At 42.1% G+C, this 22,603-nt stretch overlaps 1 protein-coding gene and 1 non-coding gene across 10 annotated transcripts in view; one reads left to right on the forward strand and one right to left on the reverse strand.

Moving 5' to 3' along the window:
- The window catches only part of NUMB (NUMB endocytic adaptor protein), a 137,333-nt gene that overhangs the window by 47,122 nt on the left and 67,608 nt on the right, over positions 1–22,603 (forward strand). The window lies entirely within an intron of this gene.
- On the reverse strand, positions 13,537–13,608 carry TRNAA-UGC (transfer RNA alanine (anticodon UGC)). The gene has a single exon. It is a non-coding gene; the product is annotated as a tRNA-Ala (tRNA).

Below are 22,603 nucleotides of genomic sequence, written 5' to 3' on the forward strand. Positions count from 1 at the left end.
TCCGGTCATTACCAAGTTGGAAGGCTACAGGAATTGATGGAATAGCTACAGAAATATGTTAAGGAATAGAAGAAGAATCAGTCAAGGCTCTAACCAAATGATGCCTTTAAATTTGGAGAACACAGTGGCCAACAGATTGGAAGAGGTCAATCTACATACCCATACCAAAGAAAGGAGACTTAGCAGATTGTGCACACAATATACTGAATTTCACATGCTAGCAAAATAATGCTCAGGATATCGAATGCAGATTAGAGCCCTACGTGGAAAGGGATGTTCAAGCTGGTTTCATAAAAGGCTGAGGAACAAGAGACATCATTGCTGATGCACGCTGGATAATTGAGAAAGCCAAAGAATACCAGAAAGTCAATATGTGCTTTATTGACTACAGAAAAGCCTTCAATTGCATCGACCATATCAAGTTGTGGAATATCCTTAGGAAAATGGGCATCCCAGAACATCTCATTGTTCTCATGAGAAACCTATACACGGGACAGGAAGCCACAGTCCAGATGGAACATGGTGAAACAGACTTGTTCCAGATTGGCAAAGGAGTAAGACAAGGCTGTTTACTTTCTCTTCTTTATTCAATTTATATGCTGAACATATACTGAGAGAAGCTGGATTGGAAGAAGATGAGCGTGGCTTTAAAGTTGGAGGAAGAAACACCAATAACCTGTGCTGTGCTGATGACACCACTCTGATAGCTGAGAATGAGGATGATCTGCAAGCTCTAGTAATGAAAGTCAAAGAGCAAAGGGAAAAAAATGGGACTATAATTTATATGTAAAGAAGACAAAACTAATGACAACGGGTACAGCAACCAGCCTCAGAATTGACAGTGAAGACATTAAAGTGGTGGATAGCTTCTGCTTTTTAGGATCGACCATCAACAGTAAAGGATCCAGCAGTCAAGAAATACGCCACAAGCTAACACTTGGTAGGGTTGCAATGAAGGCCTTGGAAAGGATATTTAGATGCCGTGATGTGTCTACACCTCAAAGATTAGAATCATTCGGACAATTGTTTTCCCCGTGACACTCTATGGATGTGAAAAGCTGGACTTTGAAAAAGATAGATATAAAAAGCATTGACGCTTTTGAACTTTGGTGCTGGAGAAGACTTTTGAGGATACTATGGACAGCCAGGAAAACAAACAAATGGATCCTAGAACAAATCAATCCAGAATTTTCACTTGAGGCACAAATGACCAGGCTCAGACTATCATACCTCGGACACATTATGCGAAGACCCAGCTCCCTTGAGAAGTTCATAATGCTGGGCAAAGTTGAAGGAAAGAGGACGACCAGCAGCAAGGTGGATGGACTTGATTATGACAGCAGTGAATGCACCATTGAGAGACCTTAAAGGCCAAGTTGAAGACAGATCATCCTGGAGAGAATCCATCTATGTGGTCAGTAAGAGTCGACACAGACTTGACGGCACTTAATCAATCAGTGTCCTGTCTGAGCATCTGGGATCACCACATACTGTAGAATGAGCTTTGAACAAACCATACAAGTGGACTCAAAGCTCACAAAAATGGTGCTTATGCCCTTTAGCAGGCCCAGATCACTTCCACCGAAATGAATTGCTGGGGCAGCAGGTGACCTTGGCAATGCTTGTCCAGTGTTGGCAAAAGGCAGCTCCAGAGCATTCCATATTTGCCAGCCTAGTTATCACTGTAAGCTTGCTGCATTGTAATTGAAAACTGGAACCCTACATGTGGTGATGGACTAAAAAAAATGATATGCTGTCTGGAGATCAATAATTTAACTTATGATGGTTCTCTAGGAACCTATGAAGAGAACATTGTTAAAGAACATGGCTAAGGAGGCACTGCCATGTTCTGAGAGAACTGTTATCTCATGTAGAATAGGGTGATTGCCACAGGTGCAAAAGGCCAGAGATTGCCATCTCCCTCAGTGTCCATCTGGTAAACGTAACGCAGCTACAATAGATGCCATTCCATTACAAAAGGAATGTGTCCTGAATGCACCTGGCAGTTCTGCCTTAGAGCAGATACAATCACTGCCTAAAATTGGAGCCTAGTAAGTGTACCAAGTGGTAAGGAATCCATGTGAAGGATCGGAACAATAATGGGACAAGCTGCCATGAGACAAGAAGCCTGACCTACTGGGTGTCGGGCGAATTACGGTTCTTCTGATCTACCTTCAACCAGCACAGCTAACAGACATCTACTTCTATAATAGGTATTTAAGAGAATGTTGTCTTTGCTATGAGCCCCACTGCCCATTGAGATCATTGGGAGAGGTTCATCTGCAGTTGCCACCGGCTCAGATGGTGGCTACACTGGGTTGAGCCTTCTTCCTTGCTGCCCCGAGGCTTTGGAAAGTGCTCCCTGTTGAAATAAGAGCCTCCCCCATCTCTTAGAACTTTTAAAAAGGCAGCTGATGTATTTGTTCACCCATGCTTTTAATTAGATACTGTTTTAAAAGTTTTAACATTTTTTAAAGTAATTGTAGTGTGTTAACCTTGTTATTGTGATTTGTATAGTTTTGCTGTATACAGCCCAGAGTCTTGTGTTTTGGGTGATATACAAATATTTTAGGTAGATAAATTAATATGTACACCTGATGATCAGCATGCAGCCAGAGGAGTTATGTAAGGAAACCTCCAGTTTACTTATCCTTAGTGCTCTGAAGAAGGCCAGGAGAATTGCTATTGTCAGTAAAGAAATCTCATAAGGAGGGAAATATGCAGTGGCCAAATGCTGTATCAAACAGTGTAGCTATTTCTAGTGAAATAGGGACTTTGAATCTGGATGAGCCAGGTGTTTTCTGCTGCATGTTGAAAGGCTAGTCCAAAGTCTAAAGTCAGCTATGTTGTCTGGCCGTCCCCCTGCCTTGGCCTGGAATGTGAGAGCTGCCAGCCAGCTGCAAATAGAGCACACAACCAACTCCAGAAGTTGCAAAGCTACTCAAAATTGCTGTAAATGTTCAACCAGGCCAGGCCAATTGTCACCCAAGCTCTTGTTCAATCTAAACTTGCACATTGTTGCTGTATAACATAATCTGGTCCTGGGTGCAAGTGAATGCACTATGACCTGATCAACCTCTGCCCTCCAAGATCCAACACTTTTGTGGGTATCTACTCCATTTTGGGCCTAGCATTCAGTGCTAGAGTCTCTTTTAAAAAGATCCACCTGCGTTTGAGAGAATGCATTGGCCACACTGTGGTCTAGGGGCGGCCAGGAAGCAGCAAGTGTGCTAGGAACAGACTGGACTCTTCCTCCCTCTCCCTTTTGCCATCACAGCTGAGCCTCGAGATGGAGGAGCGGTAGCAGCACTGCTGGTGGCAGGGACAGCATCTTGGATGAGTGAGACAGCCAGTTCCTCCACATATTCTGACACAGCCACTGCCAGTCTTGGTGCCAGTGAGACTACATTATTCTTTCCTCCTCTTTAAACCCACATACCAGCAGCCATTTAGCAGAACCTCCCCTCCCACAGCAAGTGTTGTGAAGTTGAGACGTGTCAGTTTATTAATGTCTTTTGTGTCCTTTGTCTTTAATTCAGAATGCCTTGTGGGCAGCCAGACTTGTCCTTAAGGACCCACTCCGGCATTGAACTGGGACCTCAAAATGAACACATGATACAGAGCAGCTAATAGGCAGTGTCCTATTTGTGTAAAACTATGAATTGAAAAAATTCAGAGGGGGGTGGAAATTGGCCCTGCATTGTTGCAGGAGGGGGGCGGCAGGCAGCCTGCAGACCTCATTCATAAGTGCTGCACCAAACCATGCTGCACTTGAGGAAAGAGTCCATCTTTGGAGCAGCCCTTCCAGCAGGAAAAAAAGCTATCTGTGGGTACTGGCTGCAAAGAGTAAAGCAAGAGCAGAGTGAGGCTACCCTGGAAACAACTATTCCCTTCGTTCCTGACTGCAGCAGTACCTTGCATCCTGCCAAGATGCAATCTAAAGAGGGCTAGCACAAGGGTGGAGTTAGCTTGCATAGCCCTGCTTGATGTCTCTGGCCCTTGCCTGAGGGTCTTCACACTGCTTTGTGCAGCATGATGTGTCCTATGTTGTCGATAACCAGGTCAAACTCTGCCCCTCTCCAGCATCTGTTGGGAGCTGAGGGGAAGGAATGGCATTACTAGAGAACTCATTTTTGGTTTTTTTTTAAATGGTTTTGGTTTTTCTCTGTACTTTATTGTAGTTTGTGTTTGTGTTCAGCTGTATATTGTGAGTTGTTCAGAGACCAATTGTTATGGGGTGGCTGTATACATTTATATTACTTGTTGGACCAAAGTTACAGATAAAGAATATACCAGGTGGGGGTTCTTGCTGGATAAAATGTAGGTTTTGTTGTAAATTGTAAGTTCTTTGGGTTGCCATTTATGCCATTTAATGGCATAATACAAGACAAAATTGTATACAAGACAAAACTGGAAATCATTAAACAGTCAACTTAGAGTTCCTCCATTCCATGTTCATCCTACATTCTCCCATTTTGTTGCATCTAGGTACAGGGTGGTCGTGGAGGCAATGAAACACTTCTGCTTTGGATAGTATTTATTAGTATATTTCTGTATAAACAGAACAAATACTTTTGTATAGGTCTTTCATCTTGCTGATTTGGAGAGCCAATATTGATTGGGCATCCCGCTGACACTGACACTGGCACTGCCCAACTGACTCCCTAACTGAGCTGACGGAACTGGTTGCAGAATTGGTGTTGGAGTCTCCTAGACTTTTGGTGCTGGGGGACTTCAATATCCACTTTAGGGCTGGCTTGTCTGGTGCGGCTCATAGCGGCCATGACAACTATGGGCCTATTCCAATTAGTTTCTGAACCAACTCATGTTGCTGGCCACACACTCTATTTAGTCTTTTGTTCAGATCTCAGTTCTGTGGGTGGGGGATCTGGTGGTTTCCCCATTGTCTTGGATGAACCACTGCCTGTTTAAGGTTGGTTTCACAGCCACAATCCACCTCTGAAGGGGTGGTGGACCTATTAGGATGGTCCCTAAGGCTGCTGGACCCAGTAGGATTCCAAAAAGCCTTAGAGGGTTTTGAACTTGATGCAGCCAGTGATTCTGTCAATGCCCTGGTGGGAACCTGGAATAGAGAACTCACCAGGGCGGTAGACATGATTGCTCCTAAGCTCCTCCTAATTTAAATTTTAAGTTTTAATGTGTGTTTTTATCTATTGTGATTTTTATCTGTTTTTATGAATTTTGAATGTTTTGTTTTTTATTATGTTTTAATCTGTACCCTGCCTAGAGATTTCTATACTGGGCGGTATAGAAATGCAATAAATAAAACATAAATAAATAATAAATAAGCATCCCTTTTGACCTGCTTCTAAAATGGCCCCTTGGTATACTGAGGAGTTGAGGGGGCTGAAGCAGCTGGGTAGGCAGCTGGAACGCAAGTGGAGGAGAGCTCTGCTTGAATTTGACAGGTTGCTGCATAGGACCCATTTGAAGGCTTATGTGGTAGTGGTGCATGAACCAAAAGCTATTATGGTCTGCGCACATTGCATCCACAGGTTCACATTCAGCAGAGCTATCCTGGGTTGTGAGGCATTGGATTTCAGCTTTAAACCAGTCCCCAGAAACATTCTGCTATGACTCTTGTAATTTTTTTTGCGGACAAAACTTTCCTGTATTCAGGCCGACTTAGATTCCATTGCTTTTGCGGGGTCTATGAAGGAGGTGTCCAGCAATTCCTCTTGCAGTATTAGACTGAATCAGTTTCAATCTGCGACTCCTGAGGATGTGGACAAGCTGCTTGGGACGGTGCGGCCTACCACTTGTTCTTTGGATCCTTGCCCAACTTGGCTGCTTCTGTCTAGCAGGGAGATTGTTGGAGGTGGCCTGGTTAATATCATAAATGCATCACTGAGGGAGGATAGGGTGCCTCCTTGTTAGAAGCAGGCAATGGTTAGACTGCTTCTTAAGAAGCCTTCCTTGGACCCCTTAGCAGTGGATAGTTATAGGCCAGTCTCCAATCTCCCTTGGTTGGGCAAGGTGACTGAGAGAGTGTTGGCTTACCAGCTCCAGGCAGTTTTGGAGGAAACAGATTATCTAGATCAGTTTCAAACTGGCTTTAGAGCTAGCTATGGGGCTTGAGACAGCCTTGGTCAGCCTGATAGATGACCTTTACCGGGGAATTGACAGTGGGAGAGTGACTCTGCTGGTTCTTTTGGATCTCTCGGTTCTTTTGGATCTCTCTTTCAATACCATCGACCATGGTATCCTTCTGGATCGCCTGGGGGAGTTGGGGATAGGGGGCACTGCCTTGCAGTGGTTCCGCTCCTATCTCTCGGGTAGATTCCAGATGGTGGAGCTTGGTGACAGTTGCTCCTCAAAATGGGAACTGTTATATGGAGTCCCTCAAGGCTCCATTCTGTCACCAATGCTTTTTTAATATCTACATGAAAACGCTGGGTGAGGTCATCAGGAGATTTGGTGCTGGGTGTTATCAGTATGCTGATGACACCCAAATCTACTTCTCCTTTTCATCTCAATCATCAGGAAATGGCATCCATTCCCTAAAATGCCTGCCTACAGGCAGTAATGGGCTGGATGAGGGATAACAAATTGAAACTGAAGCCAAGCAAGACGCTCATTGTAGGGGCTCAGAATTTGAGGATGAGTTAGACCTTCCTGTGCTGGATGGGGTTACACTCCCCCAGAAGGAGCAGGTATGCAGCTTGAGGGGAGTCCTGAACCCAGGCCTCACCCTGATATCTCAGGTGGAGACTATGGCCAGGAGTGCTTTCTATTTCTTTGGCTGATTCCACAGCAGTGTCCATTCCTTGAAGAGGATGACCTCAAAACAGTGGTGCATCAGCTGGTAATCTCCAGGCTTGACTATTGCAATGCGCTCTACATGGGGCTGCCTTTGTACATAGTTTGGAAACTTCAGTTAGTTCAAAATGTAGCAGCCAGATTGGTCTGTGGGGCAACCCAAAGAGACCATATTATGCCTGTTTTTAAACAGTTGCACTAGCTGCCAATATGGTTATTACCTTTAAAGCCCCGAAAGGCTTAGGTCATAGTTATCTTAGAGAGCGCCTTCTTCTGCACGACCCACCGCACATTAAGGTCATCTGTGGGGATCTGTCTTCAGTTACCACCAACACATCTGGTGGTGACTCAGAGGCGGGCCTTCTCTGTAGCTACCGCTGGGCTGTGGAATGCACTCTCTGCAGAAATCTGTAATCTGAGTTCATTATTGGCCTTCAGGAGAGCCTTTAAGACCTATCTGTTTGGCCTGGCCTTCCAGGATTTCTAAACTGTGTTAACTTTTTAAATAATGGTTTTATGTTTTTACAGTTTTTGATTTTAATAGTTAATTGATTTTAATTTTGTTCTAATGTAAACTGCCCTGAACTATTTTTGGAAGGGCGGTATAGAAATCAAGTAAATAATTTGACTTCTGGAGGCGTTTGACTTCTGGGCTCACAATTCCCACCCCCACCAAAATGTTTCTTTGTCCTAAGAGTAGAGACTTCAAGGTCCTTCCTGTCTTGTCATTTAAGAGTATAGTTTAAGGCATATGGAGTTAGCACAGTATCTGTCAGGGATAGTTCCTGACACTTCCTAATGCCTTAGTTGCTTGTCAGATATACACAGTTGCTGATGGACCTTTCCGATGAAAGTCTATTAAATTCTTGTATTTTTTTTCTTGACTATAAAGGTAAAGTGTGCCGTCAAGTTGATTTCGACTCCTGACGCCCATAGAGCCCTGTGGTTTTCTTTGGTAGAATACAGGAGGGGGTAGAATACCATTGCCGCCTCCTGTGTGGTATGAGATGATGCCTTTCAGCATCTTCCTATATTGCTGCCGCCCGATATAGGTGTTTCAGGATTCAAACCGGCAACCTTCTGCTTGTTAGTCAAGCATTTCCCCGCTGCGCCATTAGGTGGCTAGCTGTGCCTCATTTTTCTGTTACCCCAAGAAGTCTAAGAACAGAGTGCTGGCCCATGCTTTCCATGGGCCCTGCAGGGAGACAGGAGTATACTTTTACCCAGATCAGATGCAAGGCGGGCCAGGGTCCCCAATAGTTCATACTAGCTGGAGAGCTGCGAGTCCAATTGCACTAGGACTGATCTTTGAGGCATGCATATGTTTTGTAGCTGAACTGCTGCTAAGATTTTAAGTTAATGCTTTTGGGTATGTCTGAATCTTTGTAACTGTGAATGCCTGGAAGTTTAGGAGACTGACCACTCCCTTTCTGTATCCTCCAGATGTTCAGGTTTAAGGAGCAATCAAATTTGGCCATTGTATCTGATTAGCAGACACAAGTACAGTTTTGAGTAATATAAAGTAGTCTTGCATTTAGCAACTCAAGGCAAGTAGCAATCTTCCTAGGCGTGTAGCTTACTAGAGCCACTATTTAAGCTGTACTTGTGATGCATAAGTACATGGGGTGGGTAGACTGCTAATTTTTGCCAGCTCAGAAAAGAATTTTGTAATTCACCTGCAACAGGTAAAAAAACATGTATTCAAAGAACAGGTAAACTTTCATGCCAAATACTGACTGCTCCAACTTATTTTCCAAGTGAGACATTATTGGTGTTTGTATCCTGAACTTATACAAATAAAAATTCAGTAAGGACTTGAGTGGACACTTGTTTAGTGTTATGGAATGAATTATAATTTGTGTCACTTCTAAAAACATTGACACGCTTTCACCCACAGTTGCTTTTCTCTTCCTTGTGCTTCTTGCAGTTCATTGACAACACTTTAAGTAGTACTCTGTCCTTGCTTCTGGTTCAAACCTTATTGGTGAAATCTTGAAACTCTTGTGATGGTAATAAAATGCATCTAGGTATTGTGGCTGCATAAAATCTTTCATAACAGTAGTGCTTTTTAAGGGACCATCATATAGTTGAGTCTCATTTATAAATCGAATTATGAATGTTTGAATTTGTGTATGCATCTTTTATTTTAAAGGTTAAAGAAACTTCGCTGTGAACACAGGGCCAGAATGAATGAACTAGCCCGTAATTCATGTTCACAACCCAGTGACGTTAAGCAAGGATGTACTAGGGGTGTGCACGGAACCATGGAGGCGCGGTCCGGCACTAGGGGGAGTGTGGCTTTAAGGGGGGGGTAGTACTTATCCCTCCCGCCGCTTTTCCCCCTCCAGCGCTCGACTTACTAGCAAAGTTTTGGGGGTGGCAGAGTTCCTCCCTGCCGCCCCTGCCCCCATCGTTGTCTTGAAGAAGGAGAAGTTGGCGCCATGCATGCACCCGCCGCGGTGCGTGCCGCATACGTCACACGTTGCATATGACGTATGCGGCACACATGCGGCGGTGGTGGGCGCATGCGTGGCGCCAACTTCTCCTTCTTCAAGACAACGATGGGGGCAGGGGCGGCAGGGAGGAACTCTGCCGCCCCCAAAACTTTGCAAATAAGTCGAGCGCCGGAGGGGGAAAAGCGGCGGGAGGGGTAAGTACTACCTCCCCACCCTTAAAGCCACACTCCCCCCCACCTCCCGCCGGACCAGCCAAATTCCGAACCGGTCCGGAGGCCTCTTTCATGGCCCCAGACCAGTTCCGTGCACACTCCTAGGTTGTACCCATTTCCTAGGTGAACTAATCTTTAACCAGAACTCACTGAGTTTCTTTTAAGAAATGTTGCTCTTTAATGGTTCTATCAGCTGTTTTCAAGTTCCAATCTGCCATGCTTGCCATGGCAGCAGTACAGGTATGTACACATCTGTTGGGATACAGGTCCTTAAACCTGTACTTCTTGAATATTAGACTGCTGCCATATTACTTTGAGCTTATATTTAAAGCCGTGGTAATTCTGCACTAAAACTCAAAGCTCTATGCCTTAAAATCTATATACTCCACTCCTGTAATTCATGGGAATGAACAAAGAGCTGTGCAGTGCCTCTATCACTGGAATCCTTATTCAGCAACCACTGACTTCTAAGATTCCATTGGGCATTTCCCACCCACCAAATCAGCCTTTTTGGTCATGCAACTTTTTAGACCTCTCCTTTTTATAGGAGTGATAAAGCAAAATCTCTTTAAAAGCAAGCATCCCTACTGCTGGGTAACTTTTGGAAATGTTTGCTATAATTAGTCATTTAATATATTTTGTAAATACTAAAATTTAAAAGGTGTAGAGGTGTGTGTGTGTGTGTGTGTGTGTGTGTGTGTGAGAGAGAGAGAGAGAGAGAGAGAGGGAGAGAGAGAGAGAGAGTTAGTTTGGGAATTGAAATACTGAAAAGAAGGTTATACACCCATAAAGCTTATCTCTGCTGTTGTGGGCTAAAAACTGATTACCTAGACTTGTTTCAGACTGGCTTTCAGATGGGCTATGGGGTGGAGGCTGCCTTGGTCGGCCTGATGGATGATTTCCAATTAGGAATTGACAGAGGAAGTGTGACTCTGTGGGTCCTTTTGGACCTCTTGGCGGCTTTCGATATTAAACCATATTATTCTTTTGGAGCGTCTGAGGGGTTGTGGGTGGGAGGCACTGCTTTGCAGTGGTTCCATTCCTACCTCTCGGGCAAATTCCTGATGGTATCCCTCAGGAACTGTTCTTCAAAATCTGAATTTTGGTATGGTGTCCCTCAGGGCTCCATATTGTCTCGATGTTGTTTAATAGCTACATAAAATTGTTTGGAAAGATGATCAGGAGATTTGGTCATGAGCAGTCATGGGATAAGGGGACAAGTACATGTGTGGATTGGTAACTGGTTGAAGGACAGGAAGGTATAAATGGTAGGTATAAATGAAGAGTTTTCACAATGGAGGGAAGTAAGAAGTGGGGACCCAGGGATCTGTACTGGGACCAGTGCTTTTTAATTTATTTATAAATGATCTAGAAGTTGGGGTAAGCAGTGAGGTGGCCAGATTTGCCAATGATACCAAACTATTTAGGGTAGTGAAATCCAAAGCAGATTGTGGGGAGCTCCAAAAGGATCTCTCCAAACCGGATGAGTGGGCAACAAAATGGCAAATGCAGTTGAATGCTGGCAAGTGTAAAGTGATTCACATTGGGATGAAAAACCCCAACTTCAAGTATACGCTCATGGGATCTGAGCTGTCGATGACTGACCAGGAGAGGGATCTTGGGATCGTGGTGGATAGCTTGTTGAAAGTGTCGACTCAATGTGCGGCAGCTGTGAAAAAGGCCAGTTCTATGCTAGGGATCAATAGGAAGGGGATTGAAAATAAAACCGCCAGTGCCCTTATACAGAACTATGGTGTGGCCACACCTGGAGTACTGCATACAACTCTGGTCACCACATCTAAAAAAGGGCATTGTAGAACTGGAAAAGGTACAGAAGAGGGCAACCAAGATAAGCAGGGACCTAGAGCACCTTCCTTACAAGGCAAGGCTACAACACCTGGGGCTTTTTAGTTTAGAAAACAGACGACTGCGGGGAGACATGATAGATAGAGGTCTATAAAATCATGCATGGTGTGGAGAGAGTGAAATTCTTCTCCCTCTCCCATAACTCTAGAACCAGGGGTCATCCCATGAAATTGATTGCCAGGAAATGGAGGACCAGCAAACTGAAGTACTTTTTCATATAACGCGTACTCAACTTGTGGAATTCTCTGCCACAAGATGTGGTGATAGCCAACAACCTGGATGGCTTTAAGAGGGGTTTGGATAACTTCATGGAGGAGAGGCCTGTCATCGCCTACTAGTCAGAGGGCTATAGGCCACCTCCAGCCTCAGAGGCCGAATGCCTCTGAGTACCAGTTGAAGGGGTGTAACACCAGGAGGGAGGGGGCATGCCCTCAGCTCCTGCCTGTAGGCTCCCAGTGGCATCTGGTGGGCCTCTGTGTGAAACAGGATGCTGGACTAGATGGGCCTTGGGTCTGTTCCAGCAAGGCTGTTCTTATGTTCTTATGGTGCAGGGTATTATCAGTATGCTGATGACACCCAAATCTTTTTCTCCGTGTCAGCATCAGGAGAAGGCATAACCTCCCTATATCTCTGCCTGGAGGTGGTAATGGACTGGATGAGAGATAACAAACTGAGACGGAATCCAGATAAGACTGAGGTACTTATTGTGCGGGGTCAGAACTCAGGAGATGATTTCGATCTGCCTGTTCTGGATGGGGTCGCACTTCCTCAGATGGAACAGGTATACAGTCTGGGGGTGCTTCTGGACACAAACCTCTCCCTGGTGTCCCAAGTTGAGGCAGTGACCAGAGGTGCCTTTTATCAGCTTCGGCTGATATGCCAGCTGCGCCCATTTCTTGAGACAAATGACCTCAGAACAGTAGTACATCTGCTGGTCACCTCCAGACTTGACTACTGCAATGCGTTCTGTGTGGGGCTGCCTTTATACATAGTCTGGAAACTGCAATTGGTCCAGAATGCGGCAGCCAGATTGGTCTCTGGGTCATCTCGGAGAGACCATATCACTATCTTAAAAGATCTACACTGGTTGCCGATATGTTTCCGGGCGAAATACAAGGTCTTGGTTATAACGTATAAAGCCCGAAACAGCTTGGGCCCTGGGTATTTAAGAGAACCTCTTCGCTATGAACCACACTGCCCATTGAGATTATCAGGCGTGGTTTTTCTGCAGTTGCCAGTGGCCCGTCTCGTGACTACTCGGGCACAGGCCTTCTCCATTGCTGCCCCAAGGCTTTGGAACACTCTCCCTGCTGAAATAGGAGCCTCTCCACCCCTTACAACTTTTAAAAAGGCAGTCAAGACACATTTATTTACACAGGCTTAATTGTTGGATGATTTTTAATAGTTTTAACATTGTTTTAAGTTTTAAATTGTTGTAATGCTTTAACCTTTTTTTGTATTGTTGTAAAATGCTCAGAGACTTGCATTTTGGGTGGTATACAAATATGTTAAATAGATAAACTAAAATAAAAACCAAAAAGAAAATGCTTGAGAGAGAATGCAGAATTCTGCAGCCATTCCAAATTATTCAGTAGAATCCTGGAATAAATGCAGTCCAGTGTATACTCAGAGGTAATTATTTGGCATCAACTACTGATATATGACATTAGGGAAAGACATTTTGAGAAGTCAGAGGACTGGACTCTGACATTGGGACAAGGAGGAGAATACACTGCTCAAATGTAGAGACTTGTGTATTAGTATGGAAGAAACTTGATACACATTAGGTGAACCTTAAAATGTTGTTCTTGGTATTGAGAACACTAGACTGGTTTGCTCTACATATTTCATACAAGAGAGCAAGTTCACGACCACAAGATTACTTGTAGTAAAGCTGTCTTGTATTCCATAACAAAAAAAAAAAAACTGAGGAGAAATGTTTGCCCATTTCTGTTCCATTTACCTATCATGGCTTATAGGAGGAGCTTGCTAACAGAAGTGGGGCAGAGTGGTTAAGAGAAGGTGTGGTGGAAGTTGTTTGGCAGAGACTTGTAGTACTCTTGGAGGCACCAACCCTTCCGCTTCCAAACCCTACTGTTGACCTGAATCTTGATTATTGGCTTTACATAGGAAGGTGCCTTATGCTGAGTCAGACCAATGGTCCATCTACTTTAGCAGTGGCTCTCCAAGGTTTCAGGCATGGGACCTTTCCCTGCCATACCTGGAGATGCCAGGGATTGAACCTGGGACCTTCTGTATGCAAAGCAGATGCTCTACCACTGAGCTATATCCCCATCCATCAGTACATAGAATGATACTTGCACATCATCCTATAAAAGTGTTTCTGAGAATTCCTTAGCAGTTCCACGGTAAGTTAATAATGAAGTGGATCTACCAATCAGTGGTAAATGTAGTTTGGTTTCTGTTCTTGTTGTTCCTGTTAAATTTTTGATGACAACCAGATCTTCAGTTTTGGCAAACCAAATTCAGGACGTGGCTCTGAAGTATGCAGTCTTTATCAGCACAATACAACTATCTCTTGCTTAGAAATTCATACTATAAGTTGGCCCTTTTAGCCCCTAAAAATCTTTAAAATATGCACCATAGAAGATTTTTTTGTCAGATGTAGTAAACTGGAGACAAAGGTACTGCTCTTCAAATAAGTTGAGCTGTTCGTAGTTTGAGCAAAAATTGAATAGTACTTGTTAAAAATTTACTTGATGTGAAATTGGTGCTACACATTTGTCCAGGTTTGTTCAACTTGAGTTGAAAAGGAGATCAAACTAGGCTTGTGCCAAAGAGATGAATAAAAAAGTAATTTCTTTCATGAAAGCTTTTTTGTATGTAAAATCTGGAGCTTGTGGGTAACCATCTGTTACCCTAGAATAACTCTTTAATTCATTTAAACTGTTTTTGTTTACACACTGAAGGAGTGAAACAGACTGAAGTCACTTAAAGAGATGGTAGGAATGCTGGTGGTAGCTTAGAGAGCGCTCTTATCTCTGCGATTGGGTTTCCTGACCTGCTCCTATCCAACTTCAGTTGTCCACCTTTCTTCCTTACCTGGTGGAGGCAGCAGGGCTCTTATTGTGTCCCACCAGAAGGTGAGGCAGGCAAGTCAAGCTCCATCACACTTCAGAGTTGTGGAACAGATAAACAGCAGACTAAGGCGCAACTTGATGAAAGAGAACTTCTACTTTATCTTGGGAATAAATTATGTGAATAGGGATGTTCTGTGAATGCAGAGATGAGTTCAGTGCAGAGTTTCCTGAGGGGGGAAAATTACTTTAGGAGGACTGCGTGGCTACTTTCAAATTCTTTGGTCATGTCGACAAGAGGTGAAGAACTTTTACCTTTAGTCATTTGATCATATGTGCCAAGATGGTCTGCCATTTTACAGTAGAACTTTGCTTTTGTTTGGAGGAGAGTGAGTGTGTGTGTGTGTGTGTGTGTGTGTGAGAGAGAGAGAGAGAGAGAGAGAGAGAGAGAGAGAGAGAGAACAAAGGAAAATAGAATATTTGAGTATGTGTTCCAAAATTAATGTATATTCTCTGATCAAAAGTGAGGAGTTTGAAATCTGTGCTATTTGGTTTCTGTTGCCATGCATAATGCAGTAATAATCCTGATGTTCAGGAAGTAATTTCAGCATAATTTATATAAACTGCTCTGGAGTAATCTTATGTGTCTCAAAATTGTACTATTTTGCTTAGTGAGAACTGTGTAGAATGGCATCAAAAATAAGATAATGTGCAATATAGGAATGGAGGTGAAAAGTTTTGAGACTGCATTCCAGGGATGGGAGTCTTTGTTTTGTCCAGCTGTTCACAAAGTGAATGCTACCCATACATAGTGGGAGAATTTCAGCTTCACTATAGAAACTCCCCTTTCGATGACCTTACTGTTTGACTATAAGACAACAGAATGAGCTTGCTTACAATTGTACAAAGAGAATGTGGAAGTGTATTTGTATGCTAGTTTTCCATCCTATTCTTCCAAACATGCCCTAATAGCCTCAGTTCTTATGTATTGTCTGTATGTCTGAGGAACTGATGAGGCCTAAATGGATTTTTGGCAGATTGTGGTGGTGATTTGTGGGTTCATGATATAGAATGATGAGGATTATTTCCACGGAGATTCAAAATGTCTTATCTTGATTGTGCTGGTTCTGTGTTTAAATGACTGTGCTTTCATGTTTTGTGTAAAATTTGTTTTAAACTGTAAGCTGCTCTGAAAGTGCCAAGTGATTGGTAGAAGGGGGTGTAGATATGTGTAATAAACTATCTGGAAAGCCAGATTGCAGAGATGGCAAAAATGAGTTTTCACCAAATCCTTTTGCTTTTCCTGAGATGTGTCAACTCTCATATCTTTTTAGCCTACTTTCCAGTAGGCTTATGAGATCACCCGGCATTCTGTGTGTGTGTCCGTGTCCCCCACCTCCATCAACTTTGCAATGGCTGGACCAATATGAACTAAATCGGGTACAGTTGTAGGGACACCTCAACGGCGTAGTTTGTGATGATGTGATCCACCCCGATTCAAGATGGCAGATGCATATACTTTTGAGGTACAAGTGGGCTAACTTGTGAACAGCTTAACTGATTTGAACCAAATTTGCTACAGCTATAGGGGCACACGGGGAAACCTCAGTGCTGTAGTTTGTGATGATGTCAACCACCTAGATTCAAGTTGGCGGACGTTTGAATTTTTGAAGCACAAATGCACTAACTTGAGGACTGTCTAACTGATTTGGACCAAATTTGGTACAGTTTTAGTGAGTGAACAGGGACACCTCAATGGTGTAGTTTTGTGATGTCTTCCACCCTGATCCAAGATGCTGGAAACGTGAACATTTGAGATGCAAGAGATCTAGCTTGTGAACCTCAATTAGAGCCAAACATAGTCCAGTTGTAGAGACAGAGAAAGGAAAGTAGGCTGATTAGTTCTTACTAGAACAACTTGTTTTCTTTTTTAACACTTCAAGTTCTGTTAATGTACTGTATGTGGGCTGTTCTTCATGGTTTTGGAGGGTGTAAACTCCTGGATTAGGATGCTTGGATTATTGTACATGTGTGCTTTGGAAATCTCCTGTATTAACCACCTATATATTTCTGATTCTAACATGGAATCATACTGTTTGAGTCCATCTATGCTGATAAGCTTGTTCCATTCACAATACTCTCCCTGCACCAAGTAAGAAAGGCAAAGGGATGTTGAACTTCACAGTTAAGGGACTTCCTTCACCTGGTTGTTCCAGTAATGGTCTCTTCTGACAGCCAGGCAGGAGACAAGTTTAGACTACCAAATGCTAGCCTAAGGCGTTCGTTTTTGTACACCAAAACTTGGGTGAGGTATTGATACTGCCTGAGATCATATCATATGTATGAGATCTAATGTAACTTTATCCATGGCCACTGCATTCAAGTTGTTAGACATTTTAATCTAGTACTTTTGTCACTGATATATTTGCCTACCCATCAGCTAATGGTTAATACCATCAGCCAGTTCACACGGAATTGTTCATATTTTGCCATCATTTGATGACAATGTGGTAATAAATTGACACAATTGTACTTGCAGAATGGCATTGTCTGTATCATCGCTGAGCAGGTTATCTGGTGGTGTATCCATTCCTCTCGGATAACAAGTCAGGACATGTCACGTGGTACTGATTAATTGCAAACCAGTGGAAAAAGCTGCCAGTTCATCTTTCTTCTCTGAAGGTTTTCATGTGAGCTGTTCACCAACTGCGTTAATAGCTTTCATTCATTTCTGGTCTCTGAGCAACAGACAGTGTGTTGGCAGCTTTCATGAGGTGGTGTTTGATAAATTTGCTTCACTCCATTTGTTCACCTTGGAATAGACTTATTCCGATTGCTTATGTCTGGGCTTGTTAAACATCTTTCTTTAAAACTATAGGCTTTTTGAGAGATATTTCCTGATTATTTTAAAAATATTTGCTTATAGCAAATGGGTCCAAACATCTGTGCCATTTGATCCTCTCTTCATAACAAGCAACTGTGATCTAGTAATTCCTCAAAACACTTACAGTACTGTACAGGTGAAACTCGGAAAATTAGAATATCGTGCAAAAGTCCATTAATTTCAGTAATGCAAATTAAAAGGTGAAACTGATATATGAGACAGACGCATTACATGCAAAGCGAGATCAGTCAATCATTAATTTGTTATAATTGTGATGATCATGGCGTACAGCTCATGAAAACCCCAAATCCACAATCTCAGAAAATTAGAATATTACATGGAACCAATAAGACAAGGATTGAAGAATAGAACAATATCGGACCTCTGAAAAGTATAAGCATGCATATGTATTCAGTACTTGGTTTGGGCCCCTTTTGCAGCAATTACTGCCTCAATGCGGCGTGGCATGGATGCTATCAGCCTGTGGCACTGATGAGGTATTATGGAAGACCAGGATGCTTCATTAGCGGCCTTCAGCAATTCTGCATTGTTTGGTCTCATGTCTCTCATCCTCAGAGTGGATTTGATTTAAATCAAACTGATTTAATTCACAATTTAAATCACGATTTAAATCACTAGTCAGTAAGGCTTGATTTAAATCATAGTTTTCTACATAAAGACTAATTCTTGCTGGTATAACTTTAATATGCAAGTAGATGAAGATTTTTAGAATAACAACTTTTCATATTAGTTTTTTTATCCCTAGTTTAATAGGTTAATCATTCATATTTGGACAACTTTTCTGTTGTACTTAGGAAGGAGAAAAATAATCATTACCTTAATAATAACAATTTAAATAGATTTATTCAACTGAAACAATAACATTACAGCATATGTTATTTGCTTAAACAAACATCCATGTTTGTTAACTAATTTGGCTAAACAATATATATATATTTTAAGAAAATTAGACTGTCAGCCCAGCCTACACATGAAAAACTTAAATACTGTCCTCTGTAGCTCACTCGTCATCTTCATCTTCTTCTTTGTTCATAATCTGGAAAGAAAAAAAAAGCTTTCCTGCTTTATCAGGTCCCAAACGATTTCTCAATTTAGAATGAATGAGTCCAAAGGAAGAGAATATTCTTTCAACGCCTGCAGAAGAAGCTACTGCTGTTAAAAGTGAAATCATTACTTGAACAGTCTCTAAATCCAAGTGCTTAAGTGACTTCCACCAGTTCACTGGTGTGACTTTCTTTAAAATATCTTCAGCAAACATATTTCTTGAATGGTTCCCCCTTAGCTTTGAAGTTTATTATAGTTGGCATTACAGATGGATGATTGCTGGATACCTATGTCATAGCTAACTCCTCTTCCTTTTGACCCTGGTACTGGATATTGACAATATTTGCCAAAAAATGAGCTGGAGACAGTACTTGTCCCATTCGTTTTTTTTAATGCTTGTAATTTAATTCTGTCCATGTATAGTTCTGTTTTTAAGTGTTCACTCAGTTCCTTCCAAATTTCAACAGCATCAGCAATAAAACAGCTATTTTTCTGTATTTTGTTTAAAGATTCAGAGATGGGTTTCAGGATGCTCAGCATATGTTCAACATTTCTCTTAAGCCCAATGTTGAGGATTTTGGCCGTGACAGTGCCATCTATTTTATCTCGATTTTGTTCACAAACTGTCATCAGAATAGGCCAGTTCTTGATATACTGCTCAAAACAGTCCACCACAGAGTTCCATCTAACATCTTGTGGGAGCATTAGCTTGGTTCCACCCATCCTTTTCAGAGCTGCTGCAGCAAAGTGATTGTTACGGAAGTATTTAGCAATTTCAACAACATTAGTCTTTATTTCTGGAACACTTAAGTCTTTGGCTAAGAGGTGCAGCAAATGAGCACTGCAACCATATGTTATTAGCTTTGTATTCCCTTCCTGCTCTTCTAAATTTCTTCTCATCTTGGATACATTTGCAGCATTGTCTGTGACCAAACTGCATACTAGACATTTGAATTTTTGTTTACATGTTATTATAGCTTTTACTGCCACGTCTTGTAAGTATTCTGCTGTGTGTGCATTTCCTGACGTATCAATTGTTTGTGCAAGGAAGACTTTCCCTTCTTCTGTTGTTATACAAGCACATACAATAGGATCATTGTGGACATTACTCCACCCATCAATACTTAAGTTAACAATTCTACCCTCCAGAGCTGTTGCACATTGCTCCATTTCTCTGTCATACACTTTATCCAGCAGTTTCCCTGCAACATCTGCTCTGCTGGGTGGACTGTATCCTGGTCTCAGTGACTGAACCATATTAATGAAATGTGGGTTCTCAGTCAGACGGAAAGAAGAGTTGGTTGCATAAACAAACTGGGCAATTTTTTCATCAATTAACTCTTTTTCTAATCTGCTAGTTTTTATCACAAACTTATCTATGGTGGTTCCAGGAGGGAAGGATTTTTTCTTTCTTTTAGGTGATAGTGATATGTGGCTGTGGGTGTCTGATGATGATGCTAATGAAGCACTATCCTGGATGGATAACTCTGAAACTGTAGAACAGGAGGATGGTGATCTTGAAGGTGGATAGTTTCCAGAATCCATGAATTCCCCTAAACAAAAAAGTCAATGCTGTTATTTTATTGTTTATACAATTTCTGCTTATTGTACACAGCACTGCCCCAAAAGGAATATTTGCTTTTCTTCATAACTGTACCAAATGACAGTAACATGCAGTAATAATAAGAAATATAATTTTGCTCAAACATGACAGTTCAAGGCAGTCTTTAGAAATATTATATGATTCAATAAAAATGTTTACCAACCTGAAGATCCTGCCTGTTCAAATGTGTTTCTTTGGTCATCTTCATCACAGCACTTCTCATGATGTTGCCTCATTCGGGCCACCAGGCCTTGCATTTCTTTGTTGCAGTGTTTGCATTTTGCACGCATGCCTGCCTTACCAATAGGTAAAGGAACTTCATTAAAATATTGCCAAACTGGGTCTCTTTTACGGCCTGCTGCCATTATAGGTTTTTTCCTCCAAGGAAAGAATGTGATAAACCTCAGGTCATACACACAAAAAGATCCAAAGACTTGTCTGTCTGTGGCTATGCAGTATTGTGCTCAGAAAGTTTCACTTTCATTTTGTACTGCTTGTCTGCTTGCCCCTCCCTCCTCACACTTAGTTTCACTTTCTTCTTGTGCAGATCTATTCCACTCCAAACAATCAGAAAAATATTGTTTCTATTCTATTTCACTGAACTTCTTGAAACTTAGCACTGAAGGGGTTGATTCTGTATTCATAGGTTTGTAGAACAATAGGATTAAGGTCTTTTTCTCAACTCTGTTCATGTCATAACATTTTTGCTGTGAAGAAGAGGCATGTGATCTCTGCTGAGTCAAATTCAGTTTTGAGAACTGCAAAAGTAAACCAAGCATCTGTGATAATATCTTGTAGGCAGAGAAACTGCCCAATAATCTTACAAAAACCTCTGGAAGAGCATGACATTGTGAATGGATTAATGGAATTTATTTACCAAAAAATTTAAACATATACAGCCTTATCTACATAATTAAAAAACTAATCTTTATTTCATGATGGAATAACCTTTGGATGGTAATATATTTTCCTCAAAAAGCATTTTATTTAAAAAAATCCGATTTAAATCAAAAAAATCCAATTTTTTTGATTTTTTTAAAGAAATCATTGATTTTTATCCACCCTGCTCATCCTTCTCTTGGCAATGCCCCATAGATTCTCTATGGGGTCAGGTCAGGCGAGTTTGCTGGCCAATCAAGCACAGTACACTGTATACTTTTCAGAGGTCCGATATTGTTCTATTCTTCAATCCTTGTCTTCTTGGTTCCATGTAATATTCTAATTTTCTGAGATTGTGGATTTGGGGTTTTCATGAGCTGTACGCCATGATCATCACAATTATAACAAATTAAGGCTTGACTGATCTCGCTTTGCATGTAATGCGTCTGTCTCATATATCAGTTTCACCTTTTAATTTGCATTACTGAAATTAATGGACTTTTGCACGATATTCTAATTTTCCGAGTTTCACCTGTACTACCTGTGAAGGTGTCCTATCGCTTGCTATATGATTAATCAAACAATAAATGACAATTTGCCTCATACATAACAGCATCAGAGCTATGGTTTGAAAGCACTTACAGCTGCCTTCTGGGAGCTCCTTTTTTTTGCCTGAGCCTCAGGAGCTACCAGCCAAAAACAGCTTGGGGAGGCAGAGTCAGTCATAAAATAACAACTTGAAAAAATTCACATCTACAGAATAAGGGATTTTATTTGGTCATTGTATGACTGGCAGAACTGGACAGACAATGGACTGGACAACCAACCTGCCTGTTGTTGAACTGGTTTGATAGAACCACCTGACCAGTCTGGTTCATTTGAATTGGTTTGCCCATTGGGTATAATGGGGAATTGAACCACCCCATTTATTCTCCATGGGTGGCTCCTAGGCACACCAAAGCAGATTGGGCTGTGTTCGGAATTCTCTCTGGTAAGAGAAACCCTTTTTCATTATAGCAGAGTGCACAGAGGCACAACACAGTGGAATTTAGTTAGGCATGTGTGTATGCTGAGAGTAAAGTAACTTGGAGCCAGTTCATAGTTTCAAATCAATATAAGTAGTATTTTTTTAGAGAACTCGATTCTAGATAGGAAAGTGAGGAGATAGGATCTCTAATCTATCTATCTAGCTGGATGCAGATGGATTCTGTATCTCTGCATACATGGTGCAGGGAGAGAGGAGCTTGCATGTTTCAAGGTAGAAGAAAGGGAAGAGGAAGAGGCAGGCAGGCAGGAAGTCCCTGAGATTAGCAATCTAGATATCAAAGGGATAGTGTCAGAGCAGTAGAGAAGGGATGACCAATGTCTTGACCCTCTAGCCCTCTGACTCACTAGTCTGTTCTCCTATGTCATTGAGACAAGAGACAGAGTATAGTCCTTCACTTCCAACAGGCAGTAGGGCATTATGGGTATTACCTACCACCTAACCCACAAAACAATTGGGTGTTTTTTAGGGAAATCTTGAATTTTTTCTGGGTCAGTAGCTCAAGTTGGAGCAAAAAGAACTTCAAATATACATTAATGGGATCCGAGCTTCAGTGACTGACCAGGAGAGAGATCTTGGTGTCGTGGTGGACTGGTGCACATGGTGGCATGTCGCGCACGCGCTTCACGTCTTTAAAAATATCCTAAGGTGGGGGGTGGCAAGGAGGTATTACGGCAGCGGCAGCAGTAATTGGGGCAGCAGGATACCTCCCTGCCGCCCCTTCCTCCGTTTCACTTCTAAAGGCTCCCAGAAATCTTCTGCGCATGCGCACATC

This window comes from Hemicordylus capensis, chromosome 1, assembly GCF_027244095.1.
Source record: "Hemicordylus capensis ecotype Gifberg chromosome 1, rHemCap1.1.pri, whole genome shotgun sequence".
NCBI classification, from domain to species: domain Eukaryota; kingdom Metazoa; phylum Chordata; class Lepidosauria; order Squamata; family Cordylidae; genus Hemicordylus; species Hemicordylus capensis.